Here is a 14877-nt window from a genome sequence, read left to right as displayed (position 1 = left end):
TTTTAGTATACAGTATTTCTGTTTTAGCAAGTTTGAAAAAATGTATTCAATATACATAATTAATTTACTTGTTTATTTATTATTATTATGTTTTATTTTATTTTTTTTTCTCTCTATTAGATTATGTATTGCATTGAACTGCTGCTGCTAAGTTAACAAATCTCACGTCATGTGGTGGTGATAATAAACCTGATTCTGATTCAGAAAGAAGGTTGTGTTGTATCCTTTGTTGGCCTCAAAGTGGATACAGCCCTAGGGGTAAATGAGATGATTCCAAAGTCAAATGGGAGACATATGAAGAGATTGTTAGGGCTCTGACAAAAATTTTCAAGTCTTCACTGGCTACAGAAAAGGTGTGAGATGATTGGAGAACAGTGAACGTGGTAAATTATTCAAGAAGGGCCATAAGGGTAAACCAGATAATTCCAGAGTGTTGAGCCTATTGTCAACGGTATGGAAATTATTGGAAAACTTTCCAAGGACAGGATCAAACTGCATATGCAGAAGCAGAGATCTGCAAGGATTGGCAGCATGACTTTTGTTTTATTATGTGCGTACATAATAAAGAGCTTCTCTTCCCAGTGTGCATACGGCTGGTTCTCCTCAGAATGGGAAGTGACTTTGGTGAGATGGTAGCACACGCTCAGCTGGAGACTTTGTGAATAAAGTGTGTTAGCTTCTACCCATGCTAAGTTTGCTCCAACAAATATAACATGGTGTCAGAAGTGGGATGCACATGGAGAGCACATGAATACTGTGCACTACAATGGAAAAGACCGCAAGAATATGGAAGGTGTCAGCAGCAAGTGACATCAGATGCTTGTTGTGACAGAGAGAAAACTAGCGAGGTGAGAGATCACGTTGTTCCCAAATTAACCTACAGAAATTCAGGTAAGAGGCCAAAAATTCCCATCATGGAGAAGCTAAATCCTCCCGCTCCTGTGCAGATTATCAGCAATTCAACAGATAACTGGAAACATTCGAACAGAGATTCAATATATATTAAGCAGCTAGCAGAGTAGGAGGGACTGATCAAAAATTGAAAGCGTCTATTTTTCTACATGTAATTAGTGAAGATGCTTTGGACATCTACAACAGCTTTCAAGTTGATAAGACAGGCTCTACATTGGACACTAATGACAAAAGTTGAGGAGTATTTTGTCTCAAGTAAAAACATTATGTTTGAGAGAGATACTTTTTTTCCTGTGATTGGAAACAAGGTGCTAGCTTTGACCAATACTTCGCTGACCTTTGCATATTGCATAAGTCCTTTGAGTTTAGAGATTTGAGAGACTCATTAGTTAGAGAGAAAATAGCTTGAGGGAGCCCAGATAATGGGCTCAGAAAGAGTTTGCTTCATGAAAAAGATTTGATGCTAGAAAATTCTTTGAATATGTATAGGGCAGCAGAGACTACATGAGCACAAGCTGGAGAGATGCACAGGGCAAGTGTGTGATATGATATGGCCCAAGTGCGGAGTGAAAGACACTGAAGCAGGTCAATAGTTCACAGACTTTAATGTGAACAGTGTTAAAGGGAAAATAAAACAATAAACATTAGGCCAAATAGGGCCATTAACTAAAACTCTCTAAAGGAAAACGAAGCCTACACTGCAGCTGAAATGAAAATCTAAACATTAAATGAATACCGCTAGTCTTCAGAGTCAGCTGACTCGTAAGTCCAATTTCCCAGGGAAGGCCAAAATCCAACAGGCAGCAAAGCATTGCTATGCTTTGTCCAAGTCTCGACAAGCACCAAGGTCACAAGTTTGGAGTTAAATACTATCATGATTAAATAATAATTAGCTGATACATGCAAATTCACAAGTGTAATTGCTGTATCTACTGCGCTGCCAAATCTGTGGTTGTGACATCTGGAAAGGGATACCAGGGTCTCAGTGCATGCTCCCCAGTATGACCTTGGAGTAGCACCTCTACAGCAGCATGATGACACATGACAACCTTTAGCCTGTGCTTCAAGGGCTTTAACAAGAGCAGAAGCCAACTATGCATAGATTGAGAAAGAGCTTCTTGCCAGCACATATGCATGCGAAAGGTTTCATTACTATATCTATGGACAAGCTTTTGAAGTGAAGACAGACCATAAACCATTGGTCTCAATTATGTCCAAACCACTGAATGACTGTCCCATGAGGTTACAATACATGCTGACAAGGCTGCAAAAAGTATGATGTGAAGATGATCTACACACTGGGAAAATACAGGTTTGCTACTGATGCGTTGTCTCAAGCAGTCAACATGAAAGAAAACAGTGACCAAGGTATTAATGTTAACATGATCGGCGCCTCCACTCCTGTATCTCCTGATAGAACAGAGAAGATTAAGACAGCAGCAGGGACAGATGAAAGAATGAAAGTACTCTAAGACAAAATACAGAAAGGATGGTCAGCAACTAAGAATGACTGTCCAATGTGCATTTGGGATTATTGGGCATGCAGAGCTCATCTGCTGGTAGTGGAAGATATGGACTTCAAAGGGAATGAGTTTGTGATTCCAGTGTCGCTATGCAAGGAAATGCTCTAGAAGAATAATGAAGGGCATCTTGGTGAGGAAAAATATAAACGTACATCACTGACCAAGAATGAACCAAAACATTAGCTAGACCATTGTTTCATGTGAAACCTGCCTTACCTATAGAACAATGCAGCAAGCAGAACTGCTTACACCACATCCTGTACCAGACAGGCCGTACTTCAAAGTTGAAATGGAATTGTGTGATTGTAATGGGGAGAATCATATTGTTGTAACTGACTACTTTTCCAATTTCCCAGAGGTTGCAACACTGCAATCAACATCCAGCAAAACTTTGGATCATCACCTTCCTGAGAGCTGTTTGCGAGGCATGGAGTTCCATGTGAAGTGACACCAGGCAATGGTCCACAATTTTTGAGCTATCAGTTTGGGTCCTTTGTCAATGATTGGGGGTTTTGACAAATCCCTTCAAGCCTACATCACCCAAAATCTAATGGCCTAGCAGAACGTTTGGTCAAGGTAGTGAACAGTCTCATGAAGAAAGTGCAAGGTGGACAAGAGGATTTCCACAAAAGTCTGAAGATTTACAGGAGTACACCACTGCAGAATTAACTTTCACTAGACCAAATGTTGATAGGTCAACACATACGCACTAAGCTTCCAGTGAACTAAAAGCTGTTGACCCCTAAAGGAACACACTAGGATAAAGAGAAACAGAGACAGTATCATGACAAGACTGTGAAAAGCCTACCAGTACTGGAGCCTGGAGATCAAGTACAACTCTAAGCTCATGACTCTGGCACATGGTCCATGCAATGATTTGTGCAATAGGAAGTTGCTCCACATTCCTAACAGATTGTATGGAGCGAGGAACACCTTTGAGAAAGAAATGTGTAGATCTACAACCACAAGCTCCAACAAATGCAAAGGGGCCAGCAGGTGCAAAAAATAAACTTGTTGATCAGAGTTCTTAGAAGGACACAAACATTAATGCACCAAATAGAAGCAATACACCTGTGGAAACATACAGCAGACCAAAATGGATCATTAAACAACTTCAAGGACTGATTGAAAATTCCAGAGTGAAAAAAGAGATTGTCTACAGAATGTAAATACTGTATCTTTCTGGTAAAGAATTATTATTTCTTGCAGGTTTATAAGGACATAATATTGCATTTGTTTTTCTTTAAAGATGTTTTATTATGTATTAACATGATAAAGAACTCGCATTCCCAATAGGCAACACGGGCAATTCACCCTGAAACGGGAAGTATGTGGGTGAGCTCGTTGCATGCGTGCTGTGTTGAATAGTGTTCAGAATAAAATGTTCTATTTGGTCCAAAAGATAAAAACCTGTGGAATCCAGGAAATTTAGCAAATTGGAGACAACACTATCAGGTTTAATGCTTGAGAATTTTATTTTGAGTCTGTGACCTATGATGTACTGCAGGAATCAATACTGGGTCCTTTATAATGTCATTTTAAGTATTTATGATATACATTCACGATTTTGGTCTACAAGCAGGAGGTTTGATTGGCAAGTGTACAAGTGACATGATAATTGTTGGTGTGGATAGTGAGAAGAATGGTTTTCAGCGTGGCTAAAGTAAATTTAATCCCCAAAAAAGTTGCATTTTGGGAAGATTAATAAAACCAGCAAAACACAATAAAATTTAGGACCTTAGGAAGTACTAAGGAAAAAAGAACATTTCCAGGGATTCTTAAAAGTAGCAGCACAGGTAAATAAGGTGGTTAAGAACCACCTTATTGTTATTAAGACAATAACAATAACTATTGTTCCCTATAATGGGCGAGGCGAGGAAGGTTTGGCATTCATTTTCTGTTGTTGTTTGAGGAGAGGGGCAGTATGAGTGTGAGGGCAGTTTGCTGTTCTTGGTGTCGGATGTGGGAGGCCCTGGAGTCTCCAAGCCTCCCGGATGTCTACATCTGCGCCAAGTGCATCGAGATGCAGCTCCTAAGGGACCGCGTTACGGAACTGGAGCTGCAGCTCGATGACCTTCGTCTGGTCAGGGAGAGTGAGGAGGTGATAGAGAGGAGTTGCAGGCAGTTGGTCACGCCGGGGCCACGGGAGGCAGACAAGTGGGTCACGGTTAGGAGGGGGAAGGGGAAAAGTCAGGTGATGGGGAGTACCCCGGTGGCTGTGCCCCTTACCAACAGGTACTCCTGTTTGAGTACTGTTGGGGGGGACAGCTTACCTGGGGGAAGCGACAGTGGCCGTGCCTCCGGCCCAGAGTTTGGCCCTGTAGCTCAGAAGGGTAGGGCAAGGAAGAGGAGGGCAGTTGTGATAGGGGACTTGATAGTAAGGGGGTCAGATAGGCGATTCTGTGGACGCAGTCCAGAGACCCGGATGGTAGTTTGCCTCCCTGGTGCCAGGGTCCGGGATATTTCTGATCGTGTCCAAGATATCCTGAAGTGGGAGGGTGAGGAGCCAGAGGTCGTGGTACATATAGGTACCAATGACATAGGTAGGAAAAGGGATGAGGTCCTGAAAGGAGAATGTAGGGAGCTAGGAAGGGAGTTGAGAAAAAGGACCGCAAAGGTAGTAATCTCGGGATTACTGCCTGTGCCACGCGACAGTGAGAGTAGGAATGCGATGAGGTGGAGGATAAATGCGTGGCTGAGGGATTGGAGCAGGGGGCAGGGATTCAAGTTTTTGGATCATTGGGACCTCTTTTGGCACAGGCGTGACCTGTACAAAAAGGACGGGTTACACTTGAATCCTAGGGGGATCAATATCCTGGCAGGGAGATTAGCGGGGGCTACTGAGGTGACTTTAAACTAGAATGGTTGGGGGGTGGGAATCAAATTAAAGAGGCTAGGCGTGAGGAGGTTAGTTCACAACAGGGGGATGGGAACCAGTGCAGAGAGACAGAGGGGTGTAAAGTGAGGGTAGAAGCAAAAAGTAGTAAGGAGAAAAGTAAAAGTGGCAGGCCGACAAATCCAGGGCAAGCATTAAAAAGGGCCACTTTTCAACATAATTGTATAAGGGCTAAGGGAGTTGTAAAAGAGCACCTGAAGGCTTTGTGTGTCAATGCAAGGAGCATTCGTAATAAGGTGGATGAATTGAAAGTGCAGATTGTTATTAATGATTATGATATAGGTGGGATCACAGAGACATGGCTCCAGGATGACCAGGGATGGGAGCTCAACGTTCAGGGATATTCAATATTCAGGAGGGATAGACATGAAGGAAGGGGAGGTGGGGTGGCGTTGCTGGTTAAAGAAGAGATTAACGCAATAGAAAGGAAGGATATAAGCCGGGAAGATGTGGAATCGATATGGGTAGAGCTGCGTAACACTAAGGGGCAGAAGACGCTGGTGGGAGCTGTGTACAGGCCACCTAACAGTAGTAGTGAGGTTGGAGATGGTATTAAACAGGAAATTAGAAATGTGTGCAATAAAGGAACAGCAGTTATAATGGGTGACTTCAATCTACATGTAGATTGGGTAAACCAAATTGGTAAAGGTGCTGAGGAAGAGGATTTCTTGGAATGTGTGCGGGATGGTTTTTTGAACCAACATGTCGAGGAACCAACTAGAGAGCAGGCTATTCTGGACTGGGTTTTGAGCAATGAGGAAGGGTTAATTAGCGATCTTGTCGTGAGAAGCCCCTTGGGTAAGAGTGACCATAATATGGTGGACTTCTTCATTAAGATGGAGAGTGACATAGTTAATTCAGAAACAAAAGTTCTGAACTTAAAGAGCGGTAACTTTTGAAGGTATGAGATGTGAATTAGCTAAGATAGACAGGCAAATGACACTTAAAGGATTGACGGTGGATATGCAATGGCAAGCATTTAAAGGTTGCATGGATGAACTACAACAATTGTTCATCCCAGTTTGGCAAAAGAATAAATCAAGGAAGGTAGTGCACTCGTGGCTGACAAGAGAAATTAGGGATAGTATCAATTCCAAAGAAGAAGCATACAAATTAGCCAGAGGAAGTGGCTCACCTGAGGACTGGGAGAAATTCAGATTTCAGCAGAGGAGGACAAAGGGCTTAATTAGGAAGGGGAAAAAAGATTATGAGAGAAAACTGGCAGGGAACATAAAAACGGACTGTAAAAGCTTTTATAGATATGTAAAAAGGAAAAGACTGGTAAAGACAAATGTAGGTCCCCTGCAGACAGAAACAGGTGAATTGATTATGGGGAGCAAGGACATGGCAGACCAATTGAATAATTACTTTGGTTCTGTCTTCACTAAGGAGGACATAAATAATCTTCCAGAAATAGTAGGGGACAGAGGGTCCAGTGAGATGGAGGAAATGAGCGAAATACATGTTAGTAGGGATGTGGTGTTAGGTAAATTGAAGGGATTGAAGGCAGATAAATCCCCAGGGCCGGATGGATGCATCCTAGAGTGCTTAAGGAAGTAGCCCAAGAAATAGCGGATGCATTAGTGATAATTTTTCAAAACTCGTTAGATTCTGGACTAGTTCCTGAGGATTGGAGGGTGGCTAATGTAACTCCATTTTTTAAAAAAGGAGGGAGAGAGAAACCGGGGAATTATAGACCGGTTAGCCTAACGTCGGTGGTGGGGAAACTGCTGGAGTCAGTTATCAAGGATGTGATAACAGCACATTTGGAAAGCAGTGAAATGATCGGACAAAGTCAGCATGGATTTGTGAAAGGAAAATCATGTCTGACGAATCTCATAGAATTTTTGAGGATGTAACCAGTAAAGTGGATAGGGGAGAACCAGTGGATGTGGTATATTTGGATTTTCAAAAGGCTTTTGACAAGGTCCCACACAAGAGATTAGTGTGCAAACTTAAAGCACACAGTATTGGGGGTAAGGTATTGGTGTGGGTGGAGAATTGGTTAGCAGACAGGAAGCAAAGAGTGGGAATAAATGGGACCTTTTCAGAATGGCAGGCGGTGACTAGTGGGGTACTGCAAGGCTCAGTGCTGGGACCCCAGTTGTTTGCAATATATATTAATGACTTGGATGACGGAATTAAATGCAGCATCTCCAAGTTTGCGGATGACACGAAGCTGGGTGGCAGTGTTAGCTGTGAGGAGGATGCTAAGAGGATGCAGGGTGACTTGGATAGGTTGGGTGAGTGGGCAAATTCATGGCAGATGCAATTTAATGTGGATAAATGTGAAGTTATCCACTTTGGTGGCAAAAATAGGAAAACAGATTATTATCTGAATGGTGGTCGATTAGGAAAAGGGGAGGTGCAACGAGACCTGGGTGTCATTATACACCAGTCATTGAAAGTGGGCATGCAGGTACAGCAGGCGGTGAAAAAGGCGAATGGTATGCTGGCATTTATAGCGAGAGGATTCGAGTACAGGAGCAGGGAGGTACTACTGCAGTTGTACAAGGCCTTGGAGACCACACCTGGAGTATTGTGTGCAGTTTTGGTCCCCTAATCTGAGGAAAGACATCCTTGCCATAGAGGGAGTACAAAAAAGGTTCACCAGATTGATTCCTGGGATGGCAGGACTTTCATATGAAGAAAGACTGGATGAACTGGGCTTGTACTCGTTGGAATTTAGAAGATTGAGGGGGGATCTGATTGAAACGTATAAGATCATAAAGGGATTGGACGGGCTAGATGCAGGAAGATTGTTCCCGATGTTGGGGAAGTCCAGAACGAGGGGCCACAGTTTGAGGATAGAGGGGAAGCCTTTTAGGACCGAGATTAGGAAAAACTTCTTCACACAGAGAGTGGTGAATCTGTGGAATTCTCTGCCACAGGAAACAGTTGAGGCCAGTTCATTGGCTATATTTAAGAGGGAGTTAGATATGGCCCTTGTGGCTACGGGGTCAGGGGGTATGGAGGGAAGGCTGGGGCGGGGTTCTGAGTTGGATGATCAGCCATGATCATAATAAATGGCGGTGCAGGCTCGAAGGGCCGAATGGCCTACTCCTGCACCTATTTTCTATGTTTCTATGTTTCTATAATGGGGGAGTTCAGAAATTCCTCTACCTGAAGTCCACTTCAGTTCCTTGGTCTTGCTAACATTGAGTGTGAGGTTGTTGCTGTGACATCACTCAACCAGCTGATTTATCTCACTCCTGTACAGGTCCGCAATGCCATCTGAGATTCTACCAGCAACAGTAGTGTGATCAGCAAATCCATAGCTGGTGTTTGAGCTGTGCTTAGCTCTAGAGAGAGTACAGCAGTGGGATAAGCAGGAATTCCTGAGGTGTGCCTGTGTTGTTAGCAAGGAAGAAATGTTATTACCTACCCCCACTTACCTCTCAATAGGAAAGTCGAGGATCCAGTTGTAGCAGGAAGTACAGAAGCCCGGGTTTTGAAGCTTAGTTGTTACTGGGAGAATGAAAGCAGGAGCTTGATGGAATAGATGTATCTGCATTAATCTATGTGGGGATTGCTCCATGAGTTACTGTGCATGTATACAGTTATACTATGCATATGTTTGTGTATAGTTATACAAATACAAATTCAAGTCTATTATTATTCAACCATACTCATGTATACAGCTAAACGAAACAATATTTTTCTGGGACCAAGATGCAAAACACAGTCCATGTATCACATAAAGCACATAAAATAATACCAATACAATGATATTAACAGATAACATAGCATATATAACACATGGTTACATATACAGCAGTATAACGCTACTGGCGCTGGCATAAATACCGTGAACTGGGTGGTAGCAGGCTGTTCTGAAGTCTCACAGCCTGGAGGAAGAAGCTGTTACCCAGCCTAACTGTGTTACCTCATTTAGTTACAGTATGTAGTGGAATCAACATGATTAAAATGTACATACCACATTGGCAGTGTTCCCTATGTCCTAAGATAGTACTAAAGCTCCAGAGACACAGAACAGTAAATGTAATTGGATATTTCCTTCACATAAGTAATCTTATGGGATATATGGCAATTGGTGAGAAGGATAGGAAAGGTTAAAAATAATCAGAAAACTAGAGTCTTGTGAATCCCTTGAAAGTGAAAAGAACAGTATCATGTTCAGGTTCTCAGATCAGATGAAAAAGACACAGAGAGATGTCCAAATAGCAACAATTGATTTTACAACCACAGCGACCAATTTTTAAATAAAATCAAAGCAAGGAACAGAATGTATTCTCTTTGCAATGAATTACCACAATGAGTGCAGCAAACTGGGAGTTACTGCATGCATTCAAATATAACACCTCTTATAACACCAGGTGGCTTGGTCCGTACTGCTGAGAAATGTAAGGAAATGCCAATTCATGTAAAAGCAGGTTTCAAAGCCAAACTGGGGGTGTATAACAAAGCATGTGAGATGGTGAGGAGAGAGATGTTTATCATGACCATAAATATTCTTGAACTGGAATATGGTGCTGATAACATGCTGCAGGGAGGCAGTGGAAGAAGATAATTTTATTTGCAGAAATTGGCCGTGAAGTCTGTCACACAATCAATGATTCAGTAGCTCCACACAATGAGCCAGAGATCAGGTTACTGAAGTCTCCAGAACTAGAAAGTTTTGAAAGGATTAAGATTTTAACTTCTGGCAACATGCAGACAAATTTGTGAAGAGGGTAGTGAATAGAGGAGAGGTGTTATATTTGAATGCATGCAGTGTACAGAACAAGGTAGATGAGCTTATGGTTCAATTTGAAAATAGTTGTCAATCCCATTGGGAAAGGGAACTATGGACTGAGCGTTGTGCAATGAACCAGATTTCATTAGGGAGCTTAAGGTCAAGGAACCTTCAGGAAACAGTAGTCATAATATGATAGAAATCACCCAGTAATAACAGCATTGTTCTAAAAGTAAGACCAAGGTACTGACTGTGGACTCAGGAAGGGGATGTCGATGGAACTCTCACCAGTACTCATCAAGGGATCAGCAGTGGAAAGGGTGAACAATTTCAAGTTCCAGTTTTTCGACATCTTTGAAGATCTATTCCGGGCCAAACAGATAAATGCAATTATAAAGAAGGCACAACAGTGGCTATATTTCATTTAGAGTTTGAGGAGATTTGGTATGTCCCCAAAGAGTCTAGCAAATTTCTACTGTGGAGACTTCTCCGTGGATTATCACTGTGTTGTGGTGGAGAAGTTTGTGTGGTCCTGTGATCTCGAGAGCGATGCCGTCTGGACCTATGCTCCTGGTAGGGTCACCCATGGTGGTAAGGTCGAGGGTGAGGTCCCTGACAAAGAACAATCCAACCAAGACCTCAATGGTGGAACAGGCGGACGAAGTTACTGCGAACTCAATAGCTGTGAAGGCGGTTGAAGGCTGCGACAAATCCATCAGATCCAATTGTAGTGGTTTCCCTGCCATTGAAATCAGTTGGTTGATTTGTGAAGTATTGTGTGCTTCTTGGAGTGCAACATCAAGTATACGTTAAACAAATACACGCACAGGCGTCTTCACTCTGTGGGCCACTTCTTTGTAACGAAGACCATCATCCTTGACCTTGAGGGATGGTCATGACGACGATGACTGTGGAGAAGATTCTAACTGTTGGCTTCATCGTCTGGTATGGAGGGGCCACTGCACAGGATTGGATAAAACTACAGTAAGTTATAAACTCAGCCTAATCCATCATGGGTGGTATCCACCTCAGCATTGATGACATCTTGAAGAGACAATGCCTCAAAAAAGTGGCATCCATCATTAAGAACTCTCATAACTCAGGAAATGCCCTTGTTTCATTCATTGCTACCGGGAGCACATTAGAGTCGAGGATGCCGTCACCTTCCTGCTGGACAGAGCCTACTCCCATTTAGATAGGTAGGGAAGTAGTGGGGATCATGCTTTTTTGATTTCTCAAGTGCCTTCAATACCATACAACCCTCATTTCTGAGGGAAACACTCTGTTCAATGCAGATTAGCACTTGCATTGTATCCTGACTGGCAGACCACAATATGTGCGGTTTCAGTGCTGTGTGTCAGACATGGCTGTTAACAACACTGGGGCCCCACAGGGGACTGTACTGGCTCCCTTCCTGTTCACCCTGTATACCTCAGAATTCAGATACAACGCTGAGTCAAGTCACCTGCAGAGATTCTCTGATGACTCAGCAATAATTGGGTGTCTAAGGGAGGATGGGAGGATGAATACAGGGCCCTGGTGGAGGACTTTGTCAAAAGGTGCGAGCTGAACCATCTGCAGCTCAACTTTGGTAAAACAAGGAGATGGTGATGGACTTTAGGAAGACTAAGCCTGCATTGCTCCCTGTTGCTACTGATGTGGATGTGGTGAGGACCTACAAGAACCTGGGGGTGCACCTGGATGACAGACTTCAGTAGACAACCAACACACAGGCTGTGTACAAGAAGGGCCAGATTTGCCTCTACTTTGGGCCCCTTCTTCACATGTTCTAGCAGACTGCTGTCTCCAGTACAATCTTGTACATGGTGATGTGATGGAAAATGACATCAACATGGGTGATGCCAACAGTCTCAATAGAAAGGCTGGCTGTGTTATTAGAGTCAAACGGGACACACTGGAGGCTGTGGTAGAACAAAGGACCCTATGGAAAATCCTGGCAATTCTGGACAATATTTCTCACCTCTGCATGCCACCTTGGCTGAATAGAGGAGCACTTTTAGTAACGGATGAAGACACCTGCCGCAAAACAACAAATTTCACAACATATACGAGTGAGAGTAACTTGATTCTGCAATATTCTGCCGTTTGAGAGGGAGAAACAAAAATAGATATACAGTGTACTGTTAAATAAATGTAATTACAGGGGCTTGAGAGAGGAGCTGACAAAAGTTAATTGGAAAGGAACATTAGCAGGGATGATGGTAAAGTAGCAAGGGCAGGAATTCAAGGAGTACTTCTGAAAATGTGGGAACATTTTATCCCAAAGAAGGAGAAGCATTCTAAAGGGAGGAGAGGTCACGCGGGCTGACATGGGAAGTCAAAGACAGCATAAAAGCAAAAGAGAGGGCATACAATGTTGTAAAAATCAGCAGGAAGCTATAGGATTGTGTGCAGTTCTGGTCGCCTAACTACAGGAAGGGTATCAGTAAGATTGAAAGAGTGCAGAGAAGATTTACTAGGATGTTGCCGGGTCTTCAGGAGTTGAGTTACAGGGCAAGATTGAATAGGTTAGGACTTTATTCCTTAGAGTGTAGAATAATGTTATGTAAGACCTGCTCTGGTGATCCTCCAGAAGTTCAACACATCACACTTGTCTGCATTAAATTCCATCTGCCACTTTTCAGCCCATTTTCCCGACTGGTCCCAATACTGCTGCAAGCTTGAAAGTCTTCCTTGCTGTCCACTACACCCCACTCCTGGTGTAATCTGCAAATCTGTTGATCCAGTTAATCACATCATTGATCCAGATCATTGATATAGATGACAAACAACACCAGACCCACCACCGAACCGTGCAGAACTCCTGTAAACATAGGCCTCCAGTCAGAGAGGCAAACACTACCACAATTAGACTTTTTCCGTAAAGCCAATATCAGATGCCATTTACTATCTCGTCTTGAATCAGAAGCAATTGAATCTTCTTGACCAACCTCCCATATGACACCTTGTCAAATGCCTTGCTAAGGTCTTGTAGATAACATCCACTGCCTTGCCTTCATCAACTTTCCTAGTAACATTCTTGAAAATCTCCAGACAAAACCTATCATGCACAAAGCCATGCTAACTATCCCTAATCAGTCCTTGTCTATCCAAATACTCATGCATTCCCGTCCCTTACAATACCTTCCAATAACTTTCCCACTACTGATAAAAAGCTTTATTTTTCGAACCTTTCTTAAACAGCGGAACAAGATTAGCTATCCTCCAATCCTCTGGTACCTCACCTGTCACTCAGGATGATTTAAATGTCTCTGCTAGGGCCCCTGCAATTTCTGCATTTGCCTCCCACAGGGTCTGAGGGAACATCTTGTCAATCCCTGGGGATTTGTCCACCCTGATTTGCCTCAAGACAGTAAATACCTTCTCCTCTGTATTCTGTTTAATTTGCATGACCTCACTGCTGCTTAGCCTCACTTCCATAAACTTTGTGTCCATCTCCTGAGCAAATACAGACAGAAAATTCAATTTAAAATCTCCCATATCTCCTTTGGCTCCGCATATAGATTATCGTTCTGATTTTCCATCGGACCAAATTTGTCCCTTACAATCCTTTTGCTCTTAACATGTCCGTAGAAGCCCTTAGAATTCTTATTCACCTTGTCTGCTAGAGCAAGTTCGTGCCTTCATTTTAGCCCTCCTGGTTCCCTTCTGAAGTGTTCTCGTGCATGTCCTATACTCCATAAGTACCTGATTTGTTTCTAAACACAAAATAATCTTCAGATGCTGGGGTCAAAGCAACACTCACAACACGCTGGAGGAACTCAACAGGTCGGGCAGCATCTGTGGAAAAAGATCTGTCGACGTTTTGGGCTGGAACCCTTCATCAGGACTGTAGGGGGAAGGAGCAGAGGCCCTATAAAGAAGATGGGGGGAGGGTGGGAAGGAGAAGGCTGGTAGGTTCCAGGTGAGAAACCAGTAAGGGGAAAGATAAAGGGGTGGGGGAGGGGAGGCAGGGAGGTGATAGGCAGGAAAGGTGAAGAAAGAATAGGGGAAAACACAATGGGTAGTAGAAGGAGGCGGAACCAAGAGGGAGGTGGTAGGCAGCTGGGGGAGGGGGCAGAGTGACAGAGGGATAGGGGAAGGGGAGGGAATTACCGGAAGTTAGAGAATTCTATGTTCATACCAAGGGGCTGGAGACTACCTAGACGGTATATGAGGTGTTGCTCCTCCAACCTGAGTTTAGCCTTATCATGGCAGTAGGACCATGTATGGACATATCTGAATGGGAGTGGGAAGCAGAGTTGAAGTGGGTGGCTACTGGGAGATCCTGTCTGTTTTGGCAGACAGAGCGGAGGTGCTCGATAAAGCAGTCCCCCAATCTGCGTCAGGTTTCACCGATGTACAGGAGGCCGCACCGGGAGCAGCGGATGCAATAGATGACCCCAACAGACTCACAAGTGAAGTGTTGCCTCACTTGGAAGGACTGTTTGGAGCCCTGAATGGTGGACCTGCTGAGTTCTTCCAGCGTGTTGTGAGTGTTGCCCTGATTTGTTCCTACCTGCCTATAATGTTATGTACCTCCTTTTTTTTTATTAACCATAGTCCCATACTGTAAAAGGACTGGATGAGATAGATTTTATCATGTGCGTTCAGGAAAGTTTCCTTAATCAGTAATATTGAAGTCCCAGTGAGAGAGTGTGCAAAACTTGATCTCCTGTTAGGGAAAAAGACAGGGCAGGCGACAGAAGTTTGTGTAGGAGAACCCTTTGTATCTAGTGATCATAATGCCTTAGTTTCAAGGTAATTATGGAGAAGGAAAGGTCTGGTTGTTGGGTTGAGATTCTAAACTGGAGAAAGGCCGAGTTTGATGGTATCAGAAATGATCTAGT

This window comes from Mobula hypostoma, chromosome 5 (genome assembly GCF_963921235.1).
Source record: "Mobula hypostoma chromosome 5, sMobHyp1.1, whole genome shotgun sequence".
NCBI classification, from domain to species: domain Eukaryota; kingdom Metazoa; phylum Chordata; class Chondrichthyes; order Myliobatiformes; family Myliobatidae; genus Mobula; species Mobula hypostoma.
This window is presented reverse-complemented; position numbering follows the sequence as displayed.